Raw genomic sequence first — 12,381 nt, forward strand, 5'->3', positions numbered from 1 at the left:
CAAGGCCCAGGGACAAAGGACCACAGCCAGCACAAAGGTTAGATGAAGGCTCAGCAAATGCCTTCCCTGTCTCACAATCATTTGATTTAAGAAGGGGAGAAGCTGCGACTTTAGTAAAATTTAATTAAATTCAGGGCAAGTGCAATTGCTTCCTTATGTCTACTCACCCAGTTCAAGATAAGAATTCAGCTAACTCAGTGGCTTTCTTCCTCTGTTTAGTCTCCCTCCTCCCGCAGCAGAATCACTGATCCACTACAAAGGATGCAGTTGCGTTTGCTACTCTTCGTGTAGCTGCAACAAATGCCTGGGAAAAAAGAAACTGGGGGAAGGAAAGCTTTATTTTGGCTCAGGATTTGCGGATACAGTCCATTGTGCTGAGGAAGTCATGGTAGCAGGGAGCTTGAGACGGCTGGTCCTGTTGTATCTACAGTCAGGGGGCAGGGACTCAGCCCGTTTTCTCATTTCTATGCAGTCCAGAACCCCAGCCCACAGCATACTATCATGAACACTTGAGAAAAAAACCCACCTACCTACTTAGCCCAACATAGGAAATATGTCATAGGTGTACCTGGAAGTTTATTTCACAGGTGATTCTGGACCATTTGAAGATAAAATTCAGTATTCACCATTGCAGATAGAAATGTGTTAGCATGTTTCCCAGAACTGATATGAAACGAAGTTGGAGGAACAGTCAGATTTCTCCCCTATTCTCCTACCACCTGTCTGTTTCCATGACACCAAAGCCATTCCTATCACACCTGAGCTCTTCCTCAGCTTCCTCTTCACTCTCTCCCACAGACCCAAATCCTCTACCTTTAGAAGATGTAGAAAATAACCAACCTTTCTTCTTTAAAAAGTACAGTGTTCCTAGGGGTGGTCGTGCACACTTTTAGTCCCAGCACTCGAGAGGCAGAGGTAGGTGGATCTCTGTGAGTTCGAGGCCAGCCTGGGCTACAAGAGCTAGTTCCAGGATAACTAGGGTTGTTAGACAGAGAAACTCTGTCTCAACACCGCCCCCAATACAATATTTCTGTGTGTGTGTGTGTGTGTGTGTGTGTGTGTGTGTGTATGAACTTATTTATAAGTGTATCTGTGCCATGGTGCATATTTGTAAGCTGGAAGGAATCCTGAGAGAGTTAATTCTTTCCTCCTGCTATGTAGGTCCCCTGATCAAACTCAGGTCATCAGCATTGGTGGCAAGAGCATTTGCCCATCAACCCTTCTTCTCCTTAATGAGATTCCCTTTGCTTTTGATGTGCAGAAACTAATTCTCCTTTTTTTCTTGACATCTCTCCTTTATTACATGTCCAGGGCTTTATATTTGAATAACCAAAATTCTACAAACATGCTTTTAATCACCAAACAACAATGAATTCCTCCAACAGTGAACGATGCAGAAGGGTTGCAGCAGGTTCAAGTCTTTAAAAACAACCTTTTTCCCTTTTCCGTTCTGCAATATGGGGCGAGGTTAAGTCCAACAACTCACCCTCTTCCTCCTGAACCTGCACACAGCCCTGCAACTGTGAAAGCTGCTTTTCTTTAATCATCTTCGTTGCTTCAGTTGCTTGTTTGTTTGCCCCAGCTCGGTTCCTAGGTGATAAAAGTCATATGAATTATTGGGAGCAGATTCCTCTCTGAAGGAGATAAAGCCCTGAGCTTTACACAGTTACTTTGCATCTTTCCAGCGATTCTACTCTCCTCTTTACTGTTATGACCGTAAAAACCATGTTATAAAGAGTAAGGATTGGGGCTTATGCCTATACGTCATTTCTTACCTTAGCATAGCAAATGGAAAAGTGGTACTTCCAAGAGTTCTCAGATACCTTTCTCCCTTGCAGGCTAGAGATAAGCCAAGACAGAGGATTCAAGACATCTCGCAGTTTACTCAATGGTCAATTTTAAAATAGGAAATGCAGTTTCCTTCTATATACATCCTCTTATCATGTCTGAACATGCTCGCTAATTGAACTTCAAGAAGGTTCAATTACCCTGCCAGATCACCACATTCCACTGAATGAAGTAGACCAGATGGATATGGGCTGATGTACAACACACACACACACACACACACACAGAGAGAGAGAGAGAGAGAGAGAGAGAGAGAGAGAGAGAGAGAGAGAAGAGTTCTGTAGCTGATGCCAAAGCTAAGGGATGTTGCATGAGGAAGCCCATGGCAATTGTCAGGGCTTTCACTAGGGAGCTAAACACTCATTTAGTTAAAATAATAGAGCAGGTAGTAAAATTACTGCTACAACCGGCAGAGAACCACATTAGTCAACTTGTCAACATGGTTTGCAAAGTTCCAGCCCTAACTGAAGAGCAACAAGCTGGCAATGGATGCTGACTTTTCTTAAACAATGAGGATCCTGTTTGGTGCCAAAGTCTAAATAGCCAGTCCTAAGTTTGTGTACATGTAATCCATGAGGATTGGCTCAGTGTGTGTCTGTGTTACGTGTGTGCTCAAGCACACATATTAATTATAGATAGATATGCTTAGATATAGATAATTATATATCAAAATAATTATAGGTAAAGGGGGACATTTGACAGGGGAGAGGGAAATAGGGGAATATGTAAGGAGTTGGAGGGGCAGAGGAAAAAATAGAACGGATGTAAATATAATGTCCATGTATAAAACTCTGAAACAATGGTTCATGACTTTTAAAGGAAAATAAGAACAAAATACTGTGGATTGCTCTAATGGGTGGCAACCAGGCAGCACACTTTACCGAGGTCTAGGAAGTACTGGTCAACAGCAAGAGTTACTGAACACAGCTGTCTGTCCAAATTTCAAGAGCTTCTCCAAGGGGCATAGTTGCTTGCCAAACCAACACTCCATTGAAGAAATAAGGTTAAGTTGTTTTAGATGCAGGGCCTTAACCAAAAGCCAGTTGCATTCCTGAAGCCATGTGGTCCCTGTCACCCACCATTCCTTTTCTTCAGGCTTGCGCGAGGTTGTAACTGTCTGAGAAAGGCTTTCCAGATAAACACACCCTTATGTTTGGTGAGAGTTCAGAACCCCTCTAAAGAAGGAGGGACAAATTATGTCCTTGTTCTGCAACACAAAACTCCCTAACTGCGCTCGCATTTGAGGGTGGAAAGCTATACAGGTGTAAGCAGTAACCCTAGGCTTTGATGTCTGTCCACTAAACCCCGGTGGTTCATGATACACCTGCCCAGAGAAGCTGCTGGGGTTTTGCATGGGAGCAGAACAGCCTTGATGTTCTCTTCAGAGTCACAGGACCCAGAATATTATGTCCCGTCAGAATCACTTGCCTTTCAGATATAGAGGGGCAACCCAATTGCATGAACCAACTCATCTTGTGGATTTGGGATCTTTTCCATTGTTTGGGGCTTCAGGAATAATATGGCTAAAGCCCCTTTACATAGGATTCCCCCAAGGCCACACATACGCTGTTCTGTTGCAGAACCTAAATTCAGGTCTTGTAGCCAAACACCTACCATGTACTATTTCCAAAACAGCCAAGGGAGCCTGAGGAGGGGACATTATTCCTTTAGGCTTAGCTAACATCTGGATATCGGGACCTCGGTGGGTTTGCAAAGACCGTGAGTGCTTGATTCTTTTGAAGTGAAGCTGAGCTAATGGGAAATGCTGGCTTTGTTTTACAAATTACCATTTTGTTGTTGCTTGGCACTCGCAAAGCACAGCTTTTTCAAATAAAATGGTCAGTTTGCAACATGTTGGCTTTGTTGATCCTGATTGACCCTCCTGCAACAGCAGCAGGGCAGAGCATGATGGGAAGAGGCAGAATTCCATGCTCAGTGACCCTGGGTTGCCTTTGTCCTGACCAGGACCTACGGCTGGTGAGGCTTTAAAGGACCCAGTTTTCTTCCAAACTAAACAATAATTGAGAAGGGGACAGAGTTTTAGAGCATTGTGGTCTGGTGTTTGGTTGGCAGCTTCTGAGCACTGTTAAAAATAAAGAGAAGGGGTAACTGTATCTTGTCGAATGACTCTGATCCAGAGTATCACAAACTTAGTGATACTCATCTCAGTGGTGCGCCTGTGAGGTGAGACCCTTTACATTCTTGTTCTTACACATGTATGTGTGTCAGGATGTGTGCACATACATAGTACATGGTACATGCATATACATGCATTGAGGTCGGGGAACAACCTTGGGTGTCATCTTTAGGAACATAGTTCACCTCCTTTGACGTAGAGTGTTTCTTGGCCCGGAGCTCACTATCAGGCCATACTGACTGTCCAGCAAGGCCCAGGCATCCTCCTGACTCTGATTTTTCCCCACTGGGATGACAGCATGTACCACCACACCTGGCATCATAACAGGGGTTCTAGGGATCAAACTCAAGTCCTCATATTCACAAAGAAAACACTACTTACTAAGTGGCCTAGCCCTTAGCTTGAATATATAATATATTATATGTGAGATATATATAGATAGATAGATAGATAGATAGGTAGATAGATAGATAGATAGATATAGATAGATAGATATAATAGAATATACATATATACATGCACACACACACGGATGATGATTGTAATGAGGTGGAGGAAGAAAGATTGAATGATTCAAGTCCTTCAGTTACAGCACAGGTTTTGAGTCTAATCCCAGATCTGCTGGCTCCAAGGCTTATTATAATTCTTTTACAGTTCCTGGCAGCAACGTTTAATGTGCTTGGGATGTACCATGTGCTCTAGGTTCAAGTTTCTCAAGAAAAGGGATGAGCAGATGCCTGGTATTGCAAACGAACAATGCCCAGTCACGTTGACTCATTAAAATTCAAAACACATCTCTCCTTTAGGATCCTTCACTATGTGATTTGTGAATGGCACAATGTGTACATTACAAAGTCAGTACAGAAATCAAAAGTACATCATGTTACAGCTATTGTCAAGGCAACTTCCGTCATGCATCTAATAACAAAATCTTTGGCTTTCCAGGGCACATGTTTCCCTTTTAGTTTCTCAGAATCGATTTTTATTATGACTTGCAAACACATCAGTGTGTCACGGTTTTTAAATCAAATAAAAATCTGTTATTCGCTTTAAATTTGAGAAGCAGCAGTCCCCTGTTCGGGAGATGTTTGAAAGGAAGGGTGATCTTTGCATGTCCTTTGAACAAATGTTTCCATGTATATCTGGATTAACTGAATACTATTTCATGTCAAGGATGGCTTCTGGCTGAAACCGGTTTCAGAGTATAAAACCAGCCTCCTCAAGAGCATTTATGACTTGAAGAGAGGCAGCCCAGGAATTCAGTGAAAAGCAAAAAGCAGGGACACCTGCCCAGGGATGAATTTACCATTCATCCCCTCAGTGAGCACGTATGTTGCTGCTACTTCTGGGTTATTGTAATCAACACTGTAGCTTTTTTTTTTTTTTTTGAGTACCCACCCAAGTGTCTTTTCATGGGCCTGTTTTCAAACCTCTTGCATCTGTTTCCAAAACTAGGCTTGGTGGATCGCATGGTGATTCCAATTTTGAGGAATCTTGATGGTATTTCCTGGATCACCTGCTCCATTTTACACTACCAACGATGGTACATCGGGGTCCCAAGAGTTCTCTGCTGTAGTCTCGATCACACTTGATTTCTGGCTCTTGGATAATGAGCAATTGAAAAGGTGTTTAGTCCTAAGCTTTTCCAATGATGATGAGACGCACCCAAGAGTGGACATAGTTCTTGCCTAGTACCTGGTACCAGATTGGAGCTCAGCAAAGCATCTTCCAAGGGATGGTTTACACAGACGAGTCACTTCCCTGATCCCCAGCTCAACTCCACTCAGCTACTGAAGGAGAACATCAGCCCATCTCAGGCCAGCTTGGCCTCCAAAGCTTGTTCTTCCTTCCTTCTTTTCCCTTCCTCCCTTCCTCCCTTCCTCCCTCCCTCTCTTCAGAATTAGGAATGAGAGACATTGAAGGCCTCTGAGACAACCTCCCCAACCCCCCCAAAAGGAAACAGACCAGACAGGAAGCTATCAAAGAGATGCACCCCCCAAGTGTGATAAAGACGCTGAAGTGTATGTAGCTCTTCACAGGCGATGGCTCAAGCGTGAGTCGGGGGGAGGAAAACGTAACTCAGTTTTCTCTACTGGGCTGGCCGGTGCAAGTTTGACCCTGCTCCACTGAGTATATGGGCAACAGAAATTTGACTTAGTGTTTTTATTTATTCATCTATTTATTTTATTTAGGAGGGAGGGCGCCAGGGTGGGAGGGTAGACCTGAAAATTGGAATTAAGCAGGATCAGGTGCATTTTGTGAAATTTCCAGATAATTAATAAAAATATTAGGTTGGAGAAAAAATTTAGAAAGGTCACCATATTTTGAAAATGATGCACCAAATGATCCTCTATCAAATCCAGCTGCTATATTTTTGTCAACATCCACTTTAAGGGTTATTTTAGGATGGGGAAACATTTTTTTATGTGACCATAGACGGCATCAGCCTCGCCCACCCACTGCGCTCTCACCTGCATCGCTTTACCTAGAACGCAGGCTTTGGGAAAGTATGTCAGGACAGAGCCCTACAAGCCTTTATCTCTTGCTGGGAAAGAGACGGCAGGCACTCTTTTATCAGTTCCAGAATGAGAATATATTGCATTCCTAATCAGATAAAAGCAAACGCGAATACAAAAAGGGCCGCAGTTAAGAAGTCAGCAGATGAAATGAAACAGAAAACACCCCCTTCTTCCTTGTACTTCCTTAATCTAAGGGCTGTCAGCATGAGTTGCTATGGAGACTAGAGGGTGGGAGACCAAGGGATCCAATGAGGGTCTTTACAATTTTCTGTATTTTCCAAACACTTTGTAGTTAGCCAGTATTTCTTTCATGCTTTCTGGATGAAGAATATAATTTTTTTTGAAGAATTGATTTTTAAAATGACCACTACCACCACTATCCCCACCCCTCACCAGCCGCTAATCAGAACTGAGAGGTCTTGTCTTCCCTGAGGTATCAGGCCACAGTCTGGCTATTTTGATCTAAAAGCATCACTAGTTAAACTCAGTCACTCTGTGTGTGTGTGTGTGTGTGTGTGTGTGTGTGTGTGTGTGTGTGCGTGTATCTTAAAGCTCTTTTTTGGCTGTTTTGATGAGTGGGAAACCCTGATTTCTAAAGTAAATGGAATACATATGTAGTAGCCATGTCTCTTTGGTCCTTTTCCTTTGAAGTGGGCTTGCCAGTGAGCAGAATGTCAAGGTTCTCCCTGAAGCTGAATTTGCGTCCCCTAAATCACGTGCTGTGGTTGGTTGGTGGTGGAGACACGGGCAGCGCTTGGAGGGTGAGAGGAGACGCACTCAGTCAACAGCACCCAATGAAGAAGTAATTGTAGATCAGGCACAAGGAAGACATGCAGACTTGAGGGAGAATTTCTGCTGCTGGGTCACTTATAGCTGACCAGAAGACAGCGGTAAACAAACAAATGGCATATGGCAGTCTTAACTAGAAAGTTAGAGGAGCATTGGAGCCCACAGGCAGAGTCAGAACAATGGAGGAAAAACTCCTGTGGCCACCCTGTAAACACTAGAAATGCCTGGCAGACCGCCCTCTCTTCTCCCCCACACCATCTGGCCTCTGTCGCTTCATCTTGCACAATACCCTTCCTTGTTGAAGTTCCTGCTATTTTATCTATGTGTTGGGTATACTGCAGTGGAAGTCACTCGAGTGAGGAGAACACTTGTTTCTTTCCATCCCTGTTGTGTGTCTCCCATCCCAAGCCAAGTTTGATAATGGGCAGCTCTGAGCATTGCAGCACCTCCAGTATTTCCATTCCAGAGCTGCTTGTGGACCACTGCCTTCGATGGAAAGAGAAAAGGACTAAAGTTCTACGTTCACAGCAAGTTCCATGTTTGTGTCCATGAGCACAGTTTCCTGGTGTAGCTTTGGTGAGGAGACTGTCATAAAAAGAAAAAGCACACGAAGATGTCTATGCCCTGGTTACTTGCCACAATACCGCTGCCCCATGGCTTTTTAAATGTCAAGATGGGCTTATATTTGCTTTTCTAAACTTCTAATACCATTTAAAAATGAAGCAATAATATGAAGCAATTGCAAAAAACCGTTCTTTGTCTTAAGTATCTTCATGCAACAAATCAGTGTCTCCAAGACAGATTGCTGGGTTATCCTGTTAGTCACAGGATAATTCCCGTATTTAAAAACAATTGTTTGAGTGCACTTGGACAGCATGTCCTAGCAACAGCGCATCAATTTAAAGTTGCACAATAAATGACTTGTCTTGGTGTAGGTAACCTCATTTGGAAAAAATGTCTCCGGTACCAATCTACCCACCTGATGTCCAGGTTAAACAGTCTCCGTGTCCCACCCCTACCTTACCAGACTCTCTGCAAACTCCCTGGTATATGACAACGGCTCACAGAAAGACACACACACAAATGCTAGATGAAGGCACAGACGAAGGAATGAACAAAGCTGAGAGAGGAGGGCACCGGAGCTGGGTCTACGGACAGGAACATCGCCTCAGAAGCTAGATTGTGGGAAGATACACAGTTTCCCAGCTAATCAGACAGGTGTGCCAAGGTACGGCGCTGACAAGCAGAACCCAGCGTTCTGGGAACCGCATCAAGATCAAGGTCCAGATAATGCGGGGGACAGAGTGTGAAAGGTGGCACAGAGCCAGGTCCCAGAGGGCTGGGGAAGAACGTGGAGAAGCACTCAATGCTTTGAAACAAGAGGGCACGGGATTCAACCCGCCTTGTAGAGGGATCACTTCCATGCCGGCATTGGGGGGGCATTCCTCACTGAAGCAAGCACGGGGGAGCACAGCTGACACTCTACATGTCCTTGGAAGTAAAAGTCTTGTTGAAACCAAACAATATTCATCTCTTCGTGGACTGTCTGCACTGCAACAAACTCATGTGTGGGACACAGATAGGAACTTTGATTTTTTCCAAAAGTCGAGCGAGGCTTCTTGGGGACATCTAAAGAAAGATGTCAGCAGAGCCTGAAGCATCATGGAGAGCCAAGCTTTGGAGTCCTGAGTTTGGTAAAGGAGTGGGCAAGGGTGGGGGAGGAGAGCTATGTGGGCATAGGGCTCTGGGAAGTCTCTGAGCTCAGTGGAGACACGCAGAAGCCAGAAAAGCCCAGGACCCCGAGGAAAGCTGGGCTATCCACCCAAATAGGCCACAGCTGAGAGTCAGAAGAAACCTACTCTGCCCCAACTCTAAAGACAAGATTATTCCCACTACCCTAGCCTATAGCCATACTGATGAATATCTTGCATATCACCATAGAACCTTCATCTGGGGATGGATGGAGATAAAGACAGAGACCCACACTGGAGCACCGGACTGAGCTCCCAAGGTCCCAATGAGGAGCAGAAGGAGGGAGAACATGAGCAAAGAAGTCAGGACCACAAGGGGTGCACCCACCCACGGAGACAGTGGGGCTGATCTATTGGGAGCTCACCAAGGCCAGCTGGGCTGTGACTGAAAAAGCATGGGATAAAACTGGACTCTCTGAATATGGCGGACAATGAGGGCTGCTGAGAAGCCAAGGACAACGGCACTGGGTTTTGATCCTACTACATGTTCTGGCTTTGTGGGAGCCTAGCCAGTTTGGATGTTCACCTTCCTAGACCAGGATGGAGGGGGGAGGACTTTGGACTTTCTGCAGGGCAGGGAACCCTGACTTCTCTTTAGACTGGAGAGGGAGGGGGAGAGGAGGGGGGAAGGGGGAGAGGAGTGGGAGAGGGAGAGGAGAGGGGGGAGGGGGAGAGAAGTGGGAGAAGTGGGAGGGAAATGGGAGGCTGGGAGGAGGCAGAATTTTTTTTTCAATAAAAAAAAAAACAGTCCCATCTGGAGATTTGAATGGTTTTCCTATGTGTCATCGCCTGAGTAACAACCCAGTCCACATCAGAGTAACACCTCACATGAGATGAAAGCAGACACTTACAGTGAGTTCGAAGTCATAGTGACAGTCAGGATTTCACTTTCCATCCGAGCACATTGTTATCAGTGGGCTTCTCCATCAACACCACAATAAGGAAATAACTTATGCCTTTGCTTCCAGAGATGTTTCATTCAGATTTCTCTTTCCAAGATCATCATCTTAGACATCTAAGATCATCATCATCTTAGACAGGGCTTAGAGGAGCCATACACATGAGACCTGTGTGCCTGTATGTGAGGCGTATACCATATGTAAATATTTGTTATGTATGTCCTATGGAACAAACATACTAGGGGGTTTGTTCTAACTGGTGAATCCATGTTCCAAAGTAGAGGTTTATGGTGACACTAACAACATCTTGTCTCTTCACTCTAACCCTAAAGCTCTTTCTATCCCCAATTCCTCAAGAATAACCAAACCATAAACATCTATTGCCTCAATGTAGCTTTTTAAGGCTGTTCCTCTTCCATCTCCATATCATGTGCTGAAACCCTCCCTGGCCCAGGATGCTTTCATGTAGGCACACGTGCAAGATTGGCGTTAAGTTTGCACGGAGCAGCAAGCTTCCCTTAAGCTCTTTGGCCTCCTGCCTACTCTGATTTCTGTCTTCTGAAGTGCCTTAAATTCCAGACGGTGGGGACAGATATGGCTCTGTGGATTAACATGGCCGTCTCCATCCAAAACCCCAAGCCTGGGGATCTGTATGCCTTATCTCTGAGCCCAAAGTGGAGCTAGACAGTGATTGCACCTTGGTCCATCTGCTCCGCGAAGTGCAGCATTCTTCTGATTGAGCCGTGCCAGTGTTAGGTGCATGTGGCTCTCACACAAACCCACGCACTCCAGCAAGATTTTATCACGTTGAAAGTCATCTTTCGATAGTGTCTTGCTGATACCTGCCTTTCAATTTGTTCCAAGTGTAGGTGGGGATCAGGGAGGTTATTCACTCTTCAGAACAAACAGGGACGCAGCAATTTCCAAAACACAAACTGGCAGCATCTCTGTGTAAGACTTGGAGAAGAGGGAGGTTGGCTCTGGTGCTGTCTGCGTAGTAATTTATGTGAGATTCACGTGCCTTTCCCTCTGAGAAAGAGGAATTCAAGTCCAAAGCTCTGAGTATTGTATTTATCTGGGGAACAGGACTGCCATTCTGGCTTCCTCCTGCCTCTCCAGTTCCATTCACCATGACTAGCTGCCCCGCAGTAAAATCCATGCTTCCCTCAGACATGATCCAAACATTCTCTCCATTAAATCTTTCTTTGCTACAACAGATCTTCTCATAGTTCCCTTCTTCATCCTAGTTTGAGCCTGGACATGATAGAACTTGACCCAGGTCTGAAGGAGACACGAAGAGGATCAGTCCCTCATTTCTCAAACTCACTGGGTCCATGTTAATTGTCTAAGGCTATCAGAATGGGTTAAAGATAACAGAATCATGCTCTTTCACACCCTGGCCATCAGAAGTCTGAAATCCAGGTGATAGCATTAGGTTCATCCTAACATACTACCTTGCCTCTTTAGAACTTATGGAGATGGTAGAAAGCCTTCTGCTAAAGACACCAGGCAGAGCTGGCATGCTAGAATACACCTATAAACTAAGAACTCCAGGAGACAAAAATGGGAGGATCAGGAGCTCAAAACCATCTCTGGCACCATGGCAAATTTAAATCCAGCCCAGACAACATGAGATTCTATCTCAAAACAAATTAAAAAATATATACAGCAAAAATTAGACAGACCTCTGACTCTGGTAATGCAAAAGTGTAATCCCAGCTACTCATAGACTAAGGCAGACTGAAAGTTCTAGGCCTGTCTGGGCTACATAGTGGGTTCAAGGTCAACTTACACAGGTTAGTGAAACTCTATCTCAAAATAAAAATACTAAAAAATGCTGGGGATGTAGTTTGGCAGAGGAATACTTGCTTAGCATATTACCAATGATAATTATTATTACAATTATTATTAATAAAAAATAATAATACATTTAAAAATGTAAAGACCCCAAGACTAATCATCCACTCTCATCTCAGTTTATTACATATGTAAAGACCTCACTTCCAAATAATGTCATATGCACAGCTAGGAAGAGTTAGGACTTGAGCTTGCATCTTTGTGGAAGGCACAACTCAGTAACTGATCACATTCATTTCCAATAATATCTTTGGAGAATAATTCAACTACATAAAGACACTCCTTCTTCTACTCTCACTCCAATTGGCTCTCCATGCCTATTTGTGTCTTCTTCTTCTTCTTCTTCTTCTTCTTCTTCTTCTTCTTCTTCTTCTTCTTCCTCCTCCTCCTCCTCCTCCTCCTCCTCCTCCTCCTCCTTCTTCTTCTTCTTCATGGATGTTGTAGTCTGGAGAAAATGGGCAAAAGAAATGGGTCAAGAATGTCCATTTGGGATCTTTGATCCTTTTCTGAGTAGAAGGAGGGAGAACATGAACAAGGAAGTCAGGACCGCGAGGGGTGTGTCCACCCACTGACACGGTGGG

This window comes from Microtus oregoni, unplaced genomic scaffold (genome assembly GCF_018167655.1).
Source record: "Microtus oregoni isolate MIOR12 unplaced genomic scaffold, Mior012 000008F_ref0000371, whole genome shotgun sequence".
NCBI classification, from domain to species: Eukaryota; Metazoa; Chordata; class Mammalia; order Rodentia; family Cricetidae; genus Microtus; species Microtus oregoni.